The following is a 16,253-nucleotide window of genomic DNA, read 5'->3' on the forward strand; positions in this document are numbered from 1 at the left end:
AGAAAACCACTTCCTCTCAGCAATAGATTCACAAATAATCAAGGGTAGATTTAAAATTATTTAAAAGTCATACATTTCAAAAGATGGATTCTCTTTATCTCATCCAAAATTTACATTTTGGAAATACTTAATGATCAATAGAGACACTTCTTTAGCATTTTGTAAATGTTAAGTTCTCCCATTTCATGCTTTTGAGATGCCTTCCCTTAAAAACCGTAGGGCTAACAATCATGAAAAATACAATTTTATGGAATTGAATAAAATTTATCAAGAGTTTTTTTTTCATTTCTTTTTGGGAATATATCTTGACATCTTTTTTGGGATTCTAAGCATGGTGATTTCTTCTTGGGTGTTTTTAGGTTGATGAAATACTTGAATAGACATTTCTAAGTCTTTTGATCGATTGATTAACTTTAACTACTCTTCTGTCTTGTACTTGTATCTTGTTCCCTTTAATTGTAGTCAAATGGTTCCATTCCCTTGATTGCAATAACTTGATTTTTGCTCAACCACACCATCCTTAGAATTTCTTAATATATATATATAATGTTTCCATCTTGTGTACACAAAATTGAATGAGAACTAGAATGGTCTTTTAAGATGTAATGAAGGTCTAAGCCTTCCTTGTTTGTGAAAATAGTGGACCTACTAGCCCAAAGATTCTGTCAACTCCTTATCCATGGTGCGAGCCTCGAGTTGTAGTCTCTTAGTGACAAAATTAGATTTGAACTTATCTTGAACAATCTTCTTCTTTTTCTTTTTGTGTTTCTTTGTTCTTTGAAAATCTTAATTTTCAAAACGGTCTTATTAACACTCATTTTTGTTACAAAAATTTATTATCAAACCTCATTGGTCTAAGTACTTTCAGGGGAGCTTCTCTTGCTCTACCTGGCAAAGAAACAGTCCCTTCTGCAGGAAAGATGAGGTCCATGGACAAAATATTCTAGCTTGGTTTTTGTTTCTTTTCTAGAGACGTTTCTTCCCATTCCTCTTTTTACAATTCCAAGAGCTTCTCCTTCTCGAGAATGAGAAGGGAAGTGTAAAATGAGAAGACAAGCCCTCTTTTTATGCACATTTTTTATAAGTACTTTCACTTATCTTGATAGCTTATCTTCCTTATTTTGATAACTTATCTTACTTATCAAAACTTTCTCAAAAAGCTACTTACTCACCTCATCCTTATCATTATCTTCTCTTTCTTTTTCTTTCTTATCTTTTTCTTTTCCTTTTTTCTTATCTTTTTCTTTATTTTAACTTTCTTAAATTGAAGAGCTTAGTTTCCGCGCATTGGTTATGCCCCTATTCCCATGGCGTAAACCGAAAGTAGCACATGAATATACCTTGGTTCTTGAATTGAACCCGAATTTATACTTGAATATTTTTCTTTCTTTTTCTTTTTCATCTTTTTAAGTCGATGGCTTAGATGTGTTGGCCTTGCGTAAGGGCTAGGAGAAGGCCCTTACAAGTGTACATCTGCATCAGATAACACAGGAATTTCTTCTTCATTCACATGAGATTTTTCTCTCGTTTCTTTGTGCTTCTTCTTTCCCTTTGCCTCACGTTGAGGGATTCTTCCTCTTATTGTAGCAAATGAGTGCTTCTTTTGCTTTATAGAATTTCCTCTTTTTGAAGTCTCTTTACTAGACTTCACAAGAGAATCCTCTTTAGGAGTAGGGACAATAAGATTATTTTCTCGTGGCTGTGTTTGGACCATAGTCTGAAGAGCAAGATTTTCCATAGCCTCTTGCAACCTGTGTGCAAGAAATTCAACTAGCCAAATTCCATCAAGAGTGACAGTGGTCTTTAACTCATCTATACACCTGTTGATCTTTGACAATAGCATAATTTTGAGCTTGATCTCAATAGCTCTTTGTCTTTATTTGCTCATTTTCTAGGAAAAGACTTGCTCAAATGTTATTCTATCAAATATTGTCTCCAGTTGGGTACCACCATGATTTCAAACAATATGGAAAATGGTATTGGATTACATCATTTTTCACAATCCTCAATATATCTATGGACATCTGTTTTCATTGATGGCTAGTATATACCAACCATTTGAGCTGCTTAACAATTTTCTCTTTTGCAAAATGCAGACCTGTTATTGTTTAATGAGCTTGGCTTAAGTAAAAGCCCTAGTCTAAGGTTCTGTGCATAAGTGCAATATTCCATCAAGACCCTTTTTGTACAATCTTCTTGTAGCAATTTAGACATAGCATCCCTTTCTATAATGTGAGGGTTAAAAAAAAAATGGAATCTTTTATTGAATTGTGTTATCGTCATTTAACCATGAGTAGACCTTTTCAAGATTTAAGAAAATCTTGTACAATCTGCGTTTCTCAAGGACCTCCTATAGATGATCAAAATGATCTCCTTGCAAAGATGAACAAACACACAGGTCATCCTTGTAAACTTCTAACAAGATCCCTATATATTCTTTAAAAGGACTTCTACCAAATGTCAAGCAAGTCTTTCTGAGCAGAAGAAAAGCCAAGCACATCTGATTAAAAATAGTTACACTCAATATTAAACAAAATGACTAGCCCCATTGCTTCAAGATACCAACTTGAGGAAAGAGAGAGAATAGAGAGCCAATAAGAAAGAGGATAGCTATTTAGAGAGAGGATAACTAGCTAGAGTGGCTAGAGAAATAATGCCTTTACATCTTAGTGCTTTGTTAAATGAAATCTCTTTCATTGTCTCTATGCCATATAGAGTAAACCTCTTCTTAAGCTACCCAAACTCTATTAAATGTATAACTTAATTTTAGCATATGTTATGTCTATGCATAAATAACTCTAATCATACATGCATTGGATTGATCAATTTTTTTTTTGATAAATAGGGTTGAAAATAGGTAGGGGACACTCAACAATCCTCCCCCTCTATTCTCTCTCTTTAATAAATAGGGTTGAGAATAGGTAGGGTACACTCTCCATTCCTCCCCTTCTCTCTCTCTCTCTCTCTCTCTCTCTCTCACACACACACACACACACACATACACACACACACACACACACAATTGTGATAGGTTTGTTATCCCAGTTTCCTCTTGATTACTAGATCTTGGTCTTGAGTTCAAGACATCTTGTAAATTTTTGAGGTCTCTTGGATTATTCTTACTATGTTAGAATTTATCTTCTCTCTCTCTCTCTCTCTCTCTCTCTCTCTCTCTCTCTCTCTCTCTCTCTCTCCCCCCCCCCCCCCCCCCCAATTGGCCTTCACAAGATAAAGGCAATCTTTCTTGCTAGAATGCATCATACTCTAGGTTTTGCAAACTAGTAACATGCATCAAAAGAAATAAAGTGATAAGTGTCATCCTTGTATTTATAGCATGACAGTATCTATTGAACAAAAGTGTAATATATACAACATCATGATTTTAGAAGCATTTTCCAAATTCAATGAAACATATTACTTCTCTTTTGTGGAAGGAAACTTGGAGAACTTTAGCTAAGTTTTCTTTACAAGAAACTAGCTCACGCGATCTCCTTCGACGGGTCTCGCTCGCTCTAACCAATGGTACGCACGTGTGTGTGTGTGTGTGTGTGTGTGTGTGTGTGTGTGTGTGTGTGTGTGTGTGTGTGTGTGTCTTTATAGAAATCCCCATGACACATTGGTATCTATAAGGTGTGAAAAAAACCTTTCTTCTAAAAACTTGCTGACAAAAATGCCTTTGTCGCATAATTTCATGTTCATCCATGTCACTTTATGTTTCAAGTCTTGTATTTCAAACGGGTTCATCAATGTTGCCCTGCATTACTTTGCCATGAATTGAAGGGCTTAGCAGTCACGACGTGAGAAGGCAATCGGCGTGCCCGAACTATGTGGAGGCCTCCATTCATGTAGGTGCCTCTTGTTGCCCTTAATAAGTGCAGCTTACCAATTTCTAGTCCTCCCACATTGCGCATGCCTTGCGATCATTTTCCAAGAGACCACATCCCAAGATAGGAATCTCATTAAACACTATCCTACTTTCAGAAGCACTTTGCAACCAACGTAGAGTTGAGTAAAGCAATACAAAAAAGGACTTTTTTCCAAGGGCCTTTGACTAATCATCTCAATCATGAACTTAGCATACGCCAATCTAGCATGCTGCTACCACCAACACACACAGTATTTGAAATGATTAAGGATGTGCATCACCACAAAAACCCACATCTGTCCTTAAGTTATGGTTGATCTTATGCTTCCCATACCACTTTTGCAGTCAAGAATCATGGAGCCCCACTTTTGTTACACGTTGCCACTTGCTTCCCTAGTTGAGGTCAAGTATGCTCTCAATGTCACCTTGTCCACTTGCTCTCACTGATGCATGTGGATAGGGTAGAAACATGGAGGTTGGAGCGGGTAGCATTGACATTGCATGAAGAGAGAGAGAGAGAGAGAGAGAGAGAGAGAGAGAGAGAGAGAGAGAGAGAGAGAGAGAGAGAGAGATCATGACGATATGAAAAGTAGTAGTAGTTAGGAGTTGGATATAGCTAGACGCTCACAAATGTGAACATGTGTAGAGAGTATCCACTTTGCCATTATATGATAGCTTTAGATTCAGCTTACTAATGTTTGGAATTAGAAATTTTCATAATGATAAGGCTACATAGTTTGCCCATGTCGAGCTATTACATAATACTGCATGTCTTCAAGATGCAAGAATAGGTTGTTGCATCTGCATCATAGATGCCATCACAATGCATTAAAACAAACAACTTAAAGCTTCTTTTATAATACAGTGCGAGTTTTTTTTTTTGCCACATGGATTAATAAAAGGAAAAGAACGATACCCATCCAAAGGTCATGCTTATATAATTGAACAATACATACTAATGATTAATGCAAATCTTGTTTGATTGTACAATGACAAAAGTATCAAGTATTGACCACCATATTTTTAGTAAAGGTTTGTTTTGCTTTGTCCCTACCGAACCTTCATGGCATTTTACGATAGCATTACCGACTCTCAACAAATGCACTCCAAACTTGGTAGCATTGAAGCATTGGCATAGGATGTTCTAAAATTGTGTATATGACTTTGGTTCGTACGTGAACAAAGATTGAGTAGAATGAAATGAAAGAGGGGCTGGAACAACACCTTTACACAAAATTGAACCTATCAAATATTGCATCCTTGGAGTTGATTTAGTAGTGGAAAAAAGAGGCGAGGCACAACAAAATTCTCTCTGTCTTTCTCTCTCTCTCTCTCTCTCTCTCTCTCTCTCTCTCTCATACATACATGGTGCGGGTTGTATATTCTTCAAGTATGTCATCCAAAATAAAATCATTCTCCCAATATAGAGCATAAGCGTGCATGCACATACACAATAATTTCATTACATAGAGATGTACATGATGCGGGTTGTGTATTCCTAAGTATGTCATCCATAATGAACTTATTTTTTGAATAAAGAACACACACACACACACAGGGTGAAATTAAAAGAGGCTTACCATGTGGTTATTTTTGAGAGATTTATCAAGCATACAACGGTGCCACCTTTGGCAGTGCTGTGTGGATTTTCTTAGCTTAGACATGCCAACATTATCTACATACAATGCCTTTAGATAACCACAGAAGCGACCATGAAATATAGTTGTCTCATAAAGCCCATGTGCCTAGGCTAGCCGACTTTCTCTTTAGTCTTGTTCTGCATGTACAAAATGAGACGGATTAGGCAATCAATTATAATTTCTAGAGAAGAGAGAAGAGCAATGACCACTTCCCATGAAGACAAGGTGATGGTTTTGAATGCCTTTGGGCTATGGGTGAGGAATGGGCTGCATGGCATCAATCCATATGCCACTGGTTGTGTGGCCTCAAGCAACGAGGTTATGCCCTCCAACTAGCTCTAGCAAGGCCAACAATAGTTAATTCATTATAAAACCCTAAGAGAGTTGGTGCTCAAGCATGCTGAAAACAACCCAGATCTTCTTGCCCAAGTTGGGCATGTTCCACAGTCAATGCATTCCAAGAGATGACATCCACACTGAAGCTCCTCCAACACTTTTTTGTGCTTTACAAAGTGCACCATATTTGGCATACATTTCGACCAAGGCAGTTGTGTAATGCCACATGCCTTCAAGGTGCAAGTGTACCTGATTGCATGTGGAGAAACACCTGCTTGGCATCTGCCATCCAAGATCTCTCGTACCCTAGCTTCTTGGAATCGCATTCTCTCAATGAAAGCCTCCATGGTTACATCCTTTGCATGTATTCCCACCGGCTGGACACATGAAGATCCATCATCTAATCCAAGTTTCTTATCGCTATCCACAATACATTGTTTTCAAATATGGCATACTTTCAAGTGCACTTTAGATTGATTCTTTTCTATCAGATTCTATTGAAGAGTGGGTTTGGATGTTCTCATTTTCAGTGTGATGTGAAGCTCAAGAGTGTAGAAAAATTGGCAAGCCACGAAGACATATACATTATTATCACATGTTGCTACAATGGCTTGCATGCAAACCTGATCTTTAATCTAGTCAAAAAGTGTGAGGAATAGAGAGGTTTGAAAGAGATGGTGGGTAGGGGAAAATGACCAAGGCATGCTAATGATAGACAAATTATTTTAGTACATATGCTAGGCATGCGAGAGGAGCTAATCCTCAGCTAATGCTAGTTTTCACCTCCTACGTAAGTTGTTGCTAACTACCGGCAGTCCAATCCTGACATATAGAGCTTGTGGCAATGAACTCAAGCATAGAGAGAGAGAGAGAGAGAGAGAGAGAGAGAGAGAGAGAGAGAGAGAGAGAGAGAGAGAGAGAGAGAGAGAGAGAGAGAGAGAGAGAGATTGATAGATTGATAGATTGATTGATTTATCGTCCACGTAGGTCATATATGACCCATGGGACCGTCACAAAAGGCATTACATCGACTTGTTGCTTCTGGGTCGGATACATATCAGTTAAGGACTGAGGGTCCAATCATTGGGATAAGGGAAAAAAGGAAACAAGATCTAGGGAGGGTTGGACAGAGCCTTTTTGGGGGCTCGAAATTCTTGAATGATGGCTTTACCACCTCGATAGACTGCCCATTTACCTTGCTTGCGAGCTTCGTGCATTTTCTTGAGCTCGCTCTTTTCTATCTTCAATTGAGTTGTGGTCAGCTCCTCGTTGATCCAAATCTTTGTCTCTTTGAGGAGTCGGGCTTGTCGTAGTAATTGCAGCTTATCCTCTCTATCTTTGAAAGTAAGAAGGTAGTGTTCGGGTGGTACTTGCCTGTGTGTATCGTTGATCCAAGAAACCTTTTCAGGCTTGATGTTAATTGGTTGAAGGATGTCGTTGAGCTTGGTGATCGCTTCCTCGAGGGTGTCCTCAATGGTACACCATGGCGAGGGGAGCCCACCAATGTGAACCTTGAGGGCATTTTCTTCTTGAAGTTTTTGTTCGTGAAGCTCTGCTGTCACGCATGTTTGAACTTTGGCAAAGGTGATCGATTGGGCTTGAGTGACCTTTGATTCGACTTCTTTTGCTTTGTCGGTGGCAATCTCGACCATGGAGTCGAAGCGTGCCTCAAGCTTGCCAAGGCGAGCTTTGAGGTCACGGTTCTCCTCCATTACCTGGTCGAGGGCTGCTTGTGAAGTCGCGGAGCGGAGCGTGGGTCGACTCTCTCACACACACACACAGTGAGCTTACACAGTACAGTACGCAGAGAACTGTTAGAAGGGTTATCTCCAAAACCTTAGTATTCACAAAGAATATGTTAGTATATACAAAGAGTTAGAGGTAAGTGAGTTAGGCAGGCGGCCGGCCATATCCGCATAAGAGGCCACTTGGGCTTTAATCCCAACAACCTCCCACTTAAAGTCCAATGTGGCACTTTAAGTAACTGTAAATCTATGAACATAAATGTACAAAGATTTACATGGCTGCCATCTATCCAATGCCCAATAACTCACGACAATGCACAAAGCCCTCTCCTGGAAGTCCCTTTGTGAGTAGATCAGCAGGATTGTCCTTGGTGTGGATCTTCAGCAAGTGTATCTGCTTGTCTTCAAGTACTTCCCTAATGAAGTGATATTTGACATCAATATGCTTAGTCTTCGAATGGAACATTGGATTCTTTGCCAATTGTATAGCACTTTGACTATCACAATATAACTCTGGCATATCTACTTTGATTCCCAAGTCTGCAACCAATCTACCAAGCCAAATAGCTTCTTTGCATGCCTCATTTGCTGCAACATACTCAGCTTCTGTAGTAGACTGCGTAACACAATCTTGTAATCGAGATCGCCATGATATGGCACCTCCAGCCAATGTAAAGACATAGCCTGATGTAGATCTCCTCTTATCCAAGTCTCCTGCATAATCTGAGTCAGTGTATCCTCTGACACTCAAATCCTGACTACCATAGCATATGCGCATACTCTTTGTATGTTTTAAGTATCTCATGATACCTTTCACTGCCTCCCAATGTTTCTTGCCGGGATTTGACATATATCTGCTAACCACTCCCACTGCAAATGCAATATCCGGACGTGTAGCAATCATTGCATACATCAAACTACCCACTGCAGACGCATATGGAATCTTATCCATTTCAGGCTTTTCTTCCTCAGACACAGGACAATCTTGTTTGCTAAGTTTCACATATGGTGGCAATGGAACACTCAATGCCTTTCCCTTCTCCATATTGAAACGTTGCAAAACCTTGTCAATATACTCTGTTTGAGATAACCAAATCAACTTCTTTGATCTATCTCTCTCAATGCGCATACCAAGTATATGACTTGCCTCACCCATGTCTTTCATGTCAAACGATTTTGCCATCTTTGACTTCAAAGCTGAAATTTCTTCCAAGTGTTTGCCAGCAATCAACATGTCATCCACATACAAAATAAGGATCAGCCAACTGCCATCCTTAGCCTTCTTTGTATATAGACAGTGATCGAACTCACTACGTTTGTAGCCTTGAGAAAGCATAAACTGGTGGAACTTATGGTACCATGCCCTCGGTGATTGTTTTAAGCCATAAAGACTCTTTAACAACTGGCATACCAAATGTTCCATGCCTTTCTCAACAAACCCTTCTGGCTGCTGCATGTAAATTTCCACATCTAAATCACCATGCAAGAACGCTGTCTTGACATCCATTTGGTGCAACACCAAATCCAATATAGCAACCAATGCAAGAAAGCATCTCAATGTAGTCATCTTGACCACTGGAGAGAAGACTTCATCAAAGTCAATGCCTTGTTCTTGCTTAAAGCCCTTGGCAACAAGCCTTGCTTTGTACTTTGGCTGACTATCATGAGCGGTGATCTTATACCTGTAAACCCATTTACAAGGTAGAGCCTTTTTGCCCTGTGGTAATTTAACCAACTTCCATGTCTGGTTTTTATGCAGAGCTGTCATCTCTGACTGCATGGCCAACTGCCATTTTTTCGAGTCAACCACTTGTAATGCTTCCTTGTAACAAGATGGTTCTCCGCAATCTGTGAGCATGACATAATTTAGAGATGGCACATAACGATCAGGTGGTTTGGAGACACGCTCAGAATGTCTCACCACAACTGATTCTGCCTCTCTAGCCACTATAGGCTGTTCCTGAGCCTGACTATGCTGTCTTGATGTGCTAGCACTAGGTCCATCTTCCCTGAAGACAACTCTTCTGATCTCCTCTGTCTTCTCTGGCTTAGCGTGAAACTTGGCTTCATTGAAATGCACATCATTGCTACGAATAAGCTTTCTGGACTCAGGATCCCAAAGCCGGTAACCCATCTCGCCTGATTCTCCGTAGCCAAGAAATATACACTTCTTGCTCTTTGGTTCTAACTTATTTCTGAACTCCTTAGGAATATGGCTATAAGCTTCACAACCAAAGACTCTGAGATGCTTATACGAAGGTGCCTTGCCTGTCCATAGCATCTCGGCCACTGCATTCTTATCCAGAACCCTACTAGGAGACCTGTTGATCAAATGGACTGCTGTAGCCACTGCTTCCGCCCAAAATCCATCAGGCAACTCAGCATTTGACAACATGCTTCTGACCTTCTCTTGTATGGTCCTATTCATACGTTCTGCAACCCCATTCTGTGAAGGATTATATGGTGCAATAAGTTCCCGCTTAATCCCTTTTGCTTCACAAAAGTCTTGAAAAGCTTTGGAAACGTACTCTCCACCATTGTCAGTTCTCAAGCACTTCAACTTCTGACCACTCTGATTCTCCACCAGCTGCAAGAATGTCTTAAAGACCTTGAGCACCTCATCCTTGTGCTTCAAGAAGTAAACCCATACTTTGCGAGAATAGTCATCTATGAATGTACAAAAGTACGATGCTCCCCCTAGTGACAAACTAGGCATTGGTCCGCATAGATCACTGTGTACAAGAGCTAACCGTTCGTCCCTACGATTCCTCTTTGATCTGTGCGGTTCCTGTGTTTGCTTACCATAAACACAATGCTCACAAAACTCGAAATCTTGAAATGAAAACCCAGGCAAATAACCATAATGAGAAAGTATTTCCATTCCTCTTTTTGACATATGTCCCAACCTACGATGCCACAGTGACACACTTGGCTACTCAATCACATTAATTACATGGTTTTTAACCTCTGAAACATGTAAAGTGTACAGAGTTCCTGACTTGCTACCATGTGCTACAGTCATCGAACCTTTGGAGATCTTCCAAGCGCTGTTCCCAAAAACTGTCACATAACCCGCATCATCCAACTTCCCTGTACTAATCAAGCTCTTTCGGATTGCTGGAACATGTCTGACATTCTTGAGCCATAAAGAAGAGCCATTCTGAAACTTCAACTGCACATCTCCCACTCCAAGTATGTCACAAACCTGCTCATTGCCAAGTCTGACATAATCTTTAATAGCCACATATGATGTAAACCACTCTTTGTGTGGAGAAACATGTAAAGATGCCCCTGAGTCGATAATCCAATCACTCATAGCATGTCCATCCTCTGCAGTCAAGAAAACAGAATCAAAATTGCTTGTAAGGAAGATGTCACCAGCTGCTATACCAGAATCACTGTCTGAACCAGATCCTGTGACATTCACCTCTTCAATCTTCAATGAACTCTTCTTTTCATCTTGCTCAGAACTCTTTGTTTTTCCTTTTTCTTGTTTCCACTTCGTACAGTCTCGCTTCATGTGACCCTTCTTGCCACAATGGTAGCATTCTATGTCATCCTTTGACTTCGAATCACGAGACTTACTTCGGTTTTGTGCCTTCTTCTCTTTAAACTGTTGTCTCCCTCGAACGACCAAAGCACTATTGCCTTTGCCTTTGTCAATGTTCTTCCTGTTCACTTCCTCTGTGAGCAAGCTGCCTTCTACATTGGCACTTGTAAGACCTTCTGGCGCGACAGAATTACTTAACACTGTACGAAAAGTATCCCAACTGTCTGGCAAAGTGATTAAGAGAAACATAGCCTTCACTGAATCTGGAAAGACTATCTCCTGTGCTGTTAACTGGCTGAAAATTGTGTGAAATTCATTCAGATGATTTGACATGGTTGTCCCTTCCTTCATCTTCAAATCCACCAATTTCTTGAGCCAGTAAATCTGAGAAGCAGCACTTTGTTTCTCGTACATACCACATAGCTTTTGCCATACGCCATACGCTGTAGTCTCTTCTGCTACGTTGAAGTAAACATTTTCTGCCAATGTCAGCATGATTGTGGAACAAGCTAACTCGTCAAGCTCTTCCCACTCATCTTCAGCCATAAATTCTGGTCTCTCCCCTTTCAGCCGAGTGTGAATTTTCGAACTCCGGATCCAGAATCTGCCGAAAAAGTGCGCGCGCGCGCGATTGCGCAAATCCGCACTGAACCAAGGCTCTAATACCAATTGAAGTCGCGGAGCGGAGCGTGGGTCGACTCTCTCACACACACACACACAGTGAGCTTACACAGTACAGTACGCAGAGAACTGTTAGAAGGGTTATCTCCAAAACCTTAGTATTCACAAAGAATATGTTAGTATATACAAAGAGTTAGAGGTAAGTGAGTTAGGCGGGCGGCCGGCCATATCCGCATAAGAGGCCACTTGGGCTTTAATCCCAACAGCTTGGAGTTGTGCAATCTGTGTGAGCTTGCTTGGGGCTGCAACGATTGTTGCAAAGCTTGGTCGGCTCTTCGCTGCAGGCTTAGGGGTGTTCATTCTGGGAGAGGGTCGGCTACCGTGGGAACAAACCCTAGGTAGGGAGTTTGTTGGGTTAGGCTTAGTGCTCTCAAAACAAAAAGCCAGAGGTTCGGGCAGCCGAAATGGTTTCTTGAAGAGGCAGCTCCTGCAGGCAAGGCCCTCGTGCAACCGAAAAGATTTCGTGCAGAGGCAGCTCGTGCAGCCAAGCCCGTCGTGCAGGCAAGGCCTTCGTGCAGAGAACTCCGTCGGGGCTATGAAACTGTCGACCTGCAACAGGTTTCAGCTAGGGCGAGCTTGAGCTTGTCGGTGCAGGCAAAGCCAGGGCGGCCAGTGCAGCTGGGGCAGGGCTAGGTTGTTAACGCCCCCCCACAGGGCAGCCCCTCACCCAGGGGGAGACTAGGGGACGCCTGCAGAGGGAACGAGAGGCGAGAGCGCTAGGGTTGAGAGAGAGAGAGAGAGAGAGAGAGAGAGAGAGAGAGAGAGAGAGAGAGAGAGAGAGAGAGAGAGAGAGAGAGAGAGAGAGAGAGAGAGAGAGAGAGAGAGAGAGCATCCTAACATGACCTTACCTTCTTACCACCCTATTGAGTCCTGACACGAAATCCGGATAAAAGTTGGATTGAGAACTCTCTATAATTCCTTTAGAAAGCTCTCTTTCAAGGTGAAGTGAAGGTACAATGCCAACTCATGATCAGCTCTTCAGCCCACGAACCCGACATTTTCTTGTAGGAGGTGAAGGGTTCCTTAGCTTCTAGCCCTTCTATTGGCGTGAATCATTGGATCCAGTCTGAGGTTGACACAAGGATTGCTTCCACTATCATGCAGCATTAAAATCACCCTCGACTGCAAAACCATGTGCTGTAGGCCACCATGCTCTATTTGTCTCACATGGTTTGAGCCCAAATATCCCTTGTCTATTGTGGCAGAAGTTGTTGTTGTTGTAGGCCTTACCTCTCCATCGAGCATCTCCCTCAATTGCATGCTACTAAATACTCAGACTGAGCACTGCTCCAACCTTTTACATCGATGTTGTGACTTTGGGGAGTGATGGGCGATCGGTGGTCGGCAAGATGGTGAGAGATAGGTGATGTATCAGATAGGGAGAGAGAGAGAGAGAGAGAGAGAGAGAGAGAGAGAGAGAGAGAGAGAGAGAGAGAGATCATAGCACTAACTCTACATTGTCTCACCGGTAGCCATCATCACGGATCCACAAGTAAGAAAGAAAATCTGTAATTTTTAGAAGTGTGCATGGAGGCAACATGACCTCTCTCTCTCTCTCTCTCTCTCTCTCTCACACACACACACACACACAGTATCACGAATGACCACATTGTCTTTCAGTGTTTTTGTGTATAGTGGCCATGACCACATACACTACCTCATCTTCCTGTATATTTTATAGTGGTCATGTGTGTGTAGCTGTTATTAGTTACATAATAAGACATAAATGAACTTTAATGTCAAAAGACGGTGGGCTTTAGAAAAAAGGCAATGATTAGTACAAAAACAGCTCAGTCTTAGAATTATCTTTGTACATGGCTTATGAGAATGAGGTCTCATTCTAGTATATAATAATAATGACCCATTAAAGAAGTAATTTCCAAGTAGTAGGAGCAAGTGAAATCATGGACAGTCATTTGCTTCAAGCCAAAAAAATTTGAAGAAAGGATAGATTCCTCACCTGCATCCATCTAAACAAGACAACAGATACATTAGCCTTGAATGTGTTTTATAGGTGTCAACAAACTATATTAGTTGTGTTATCCATGTCCATCTTACAACTTTTTTACTTAAAACAAACGTCCAAAGTGCACATGTATTTCAGTCTTGTAAAAAATTATTTTAAGCTTTGTAAGAAAGGCCATTACCCCTTTGAATTATGGTAGCTATTATAAGTATGGTTTCTATATACCCCAATTTTCTTGATAGACCTTACTTAGATATTTACATATATATCATTCTCATTAGAAGGCCACCACCCCTTCTGATCCAAGTGTCTTAATAACAACATTTGCTCAAGGTTACTTTGTGCCTACTCCTCAGCCATACATCATTAAAATTTACATAGCAAGTTTGTCATGCTCTTATTTAATGTGGAAAAAATTAGTCAAACAATTCATCTAGACTAATGTTCTGACCACCTTCATCCTTAAAACCATCTAGACTAATGTTCTGACCACCTTCATCCTTAAAACCATCAAGCCAATCATAGTAGCCGTGTCCTTAGGAACAAATATAGCCCTTAAAAAAAACGTTGTGTTACATATCAAATAGTTGCATGTTGCTTGGCTTAGGCAAAAAAGACTCAGGTAAGCATATTAAGCCAAACACATCCACCAAATTAGATTGAGTAAGAGGAACCAAAACTATACAAGTGTGATGAAGCCATGCCTTATGTGAAGAAATCCATTAAATCTAGTCTATTTAGTCATGGTATTGTTATCAAAAGATCACCATGAAGCTGAGTAATCAACCACCATGATGCTGTCTTTTAAGAGAAGAGGCTGAATTTTGTGGTTTTTTTTATAGATATGGGTAATTTGGAGGAGGAAAAATGAGACTAGGTGGTCAATTTTGGAATGGAATTGTGTGTGGGAGGTATGAGTTCACCATGGTTTCTCTTATTCTTCAAGGTTGAGGAGAAGGTGAGTAGTGTGCAGAGAGGAGTGGTGAGAGAGATGGGGATGATGAGTGGAGAAGTGTGTGTGAAAGAGGAAAATGATAAAGTGGAAGAGAGAGTGTGGCTGCATAGCATGGGAAAACTGGGGTCCACTAAAAATCATAGCTCACAGCTCGTAGCTCAAAAAAATATGAAAAAATTTGAGGCAAAAGTTCAAAATGCTACACCATTAATATGCTAGCAGCCCAACAAAAATCAAGTGTCAAATGCAATAGAGGCCTATCAAATCCATCCCCTTTATATACAGTGATTCCATTATACCCGGCCAATACATGGATGAAAACCCTGGTGTATCTTGCCCTTTATATACAGTGATTCCATTATACCTGGCCAGTATGTGGATGAATCCCTGGTATATCCGACAGCAACTGATAATTGGACAAGTACTTATCGGGCACTTAATGGGCGCCCCTTTTTTTGCCAACAATATCCAAGGTATTCCTTTACTAAGTTTAAGTTTGCCAGCAGCAAGGGTTTAACCACCCATTCCTGACCCATCTACTCATGCTAAATGGCTTTCATGCCCCAAGTCAAAACATATCAAGCAAAAGTCTGTCAAAAGAAACCAGTTTTTTAACAAAGCCCAATATAATGGTATCGTCTACAAAGAGCAGAGAAACACGTAACAAATGGACCAATTGGTTTACTGCTCATGGCTGATAAACCTCAAGCCAAACCATCCCTCTTTATTAGTTTAGAAAGTTTCCCTCCAGAACGTCTGGTGCAAAAAACCAGTAAAAGAATACTTTTTTTAATAGAATGCAGACGTGAGAAGCACCATCCTTTTCTACTAGCTCCATGGTTAGACAGTAGGCAAGCCTCCACGAAAGCCCTCAAATCTCTCTTTACTCCAACACAAACACCATGCAAAAGACAAGACTAAATGAGGGGCTCAAGACCATCCTCACCTTTATATAGTACTCGAACAGTGGAAGGAGAGATGAGGAAGACATGCATGTATGATTCCATTTGAATTTTGCTTGGCTCTCAAAGCTCCTGGCTACAAATGGCAGTCGGCCACCATGGCCCTCTACATAGGGGATAGAGTGGCAGGAGAAGAGAGGAGAAAAATATCATCATGCAACGTGCAGGTGCATAGAGATCATTCGGCAGCAAAGTCGTGAGGTAGATAAGGTAAGTGAACAAGCGTGAACTTCTTACTCGATATGTAGTACAATTATTTAATTCAGCCAATACGGTATCCCAAAAATGAACACCAATTACCCTATTTTTGGGGTAGTGTCCCATATTTCATGCGCCCTATAAAGGGTAAAGGACCACATATTCTTGAGAGGCCAAAAAAACTTATCAAGGTGGTGTAGGAGGGGCCAGCCCCGAGGGGGGTAAGATTGTTTTGAGGGGTTGCGGGGGTTAAAAATTTCCAATCCTAAAGGAGACCTAGTATAGAGTTGGCCTTTGTACTAGGTTAATATAAGTTGCATAAGTACTTAGGTGTGTGTGTGTGTGTGTACCTGCC

Source organism: Adiantum capillus-veneris, chromosome 29 (genome assembly GCF_014529385.1).
Source record: "Adiantum capillus-veneris isolate H3 chromosome 29, ASM1452938v2, whole genome shotgun sequence".
Lineage (NCBI taxonomy): Eukaryota > Viridiplantae > Streptophyta > Polypodiopsida > Polypodiales > Pteridaceae > Adiantum > Adiantum capillus-veneris.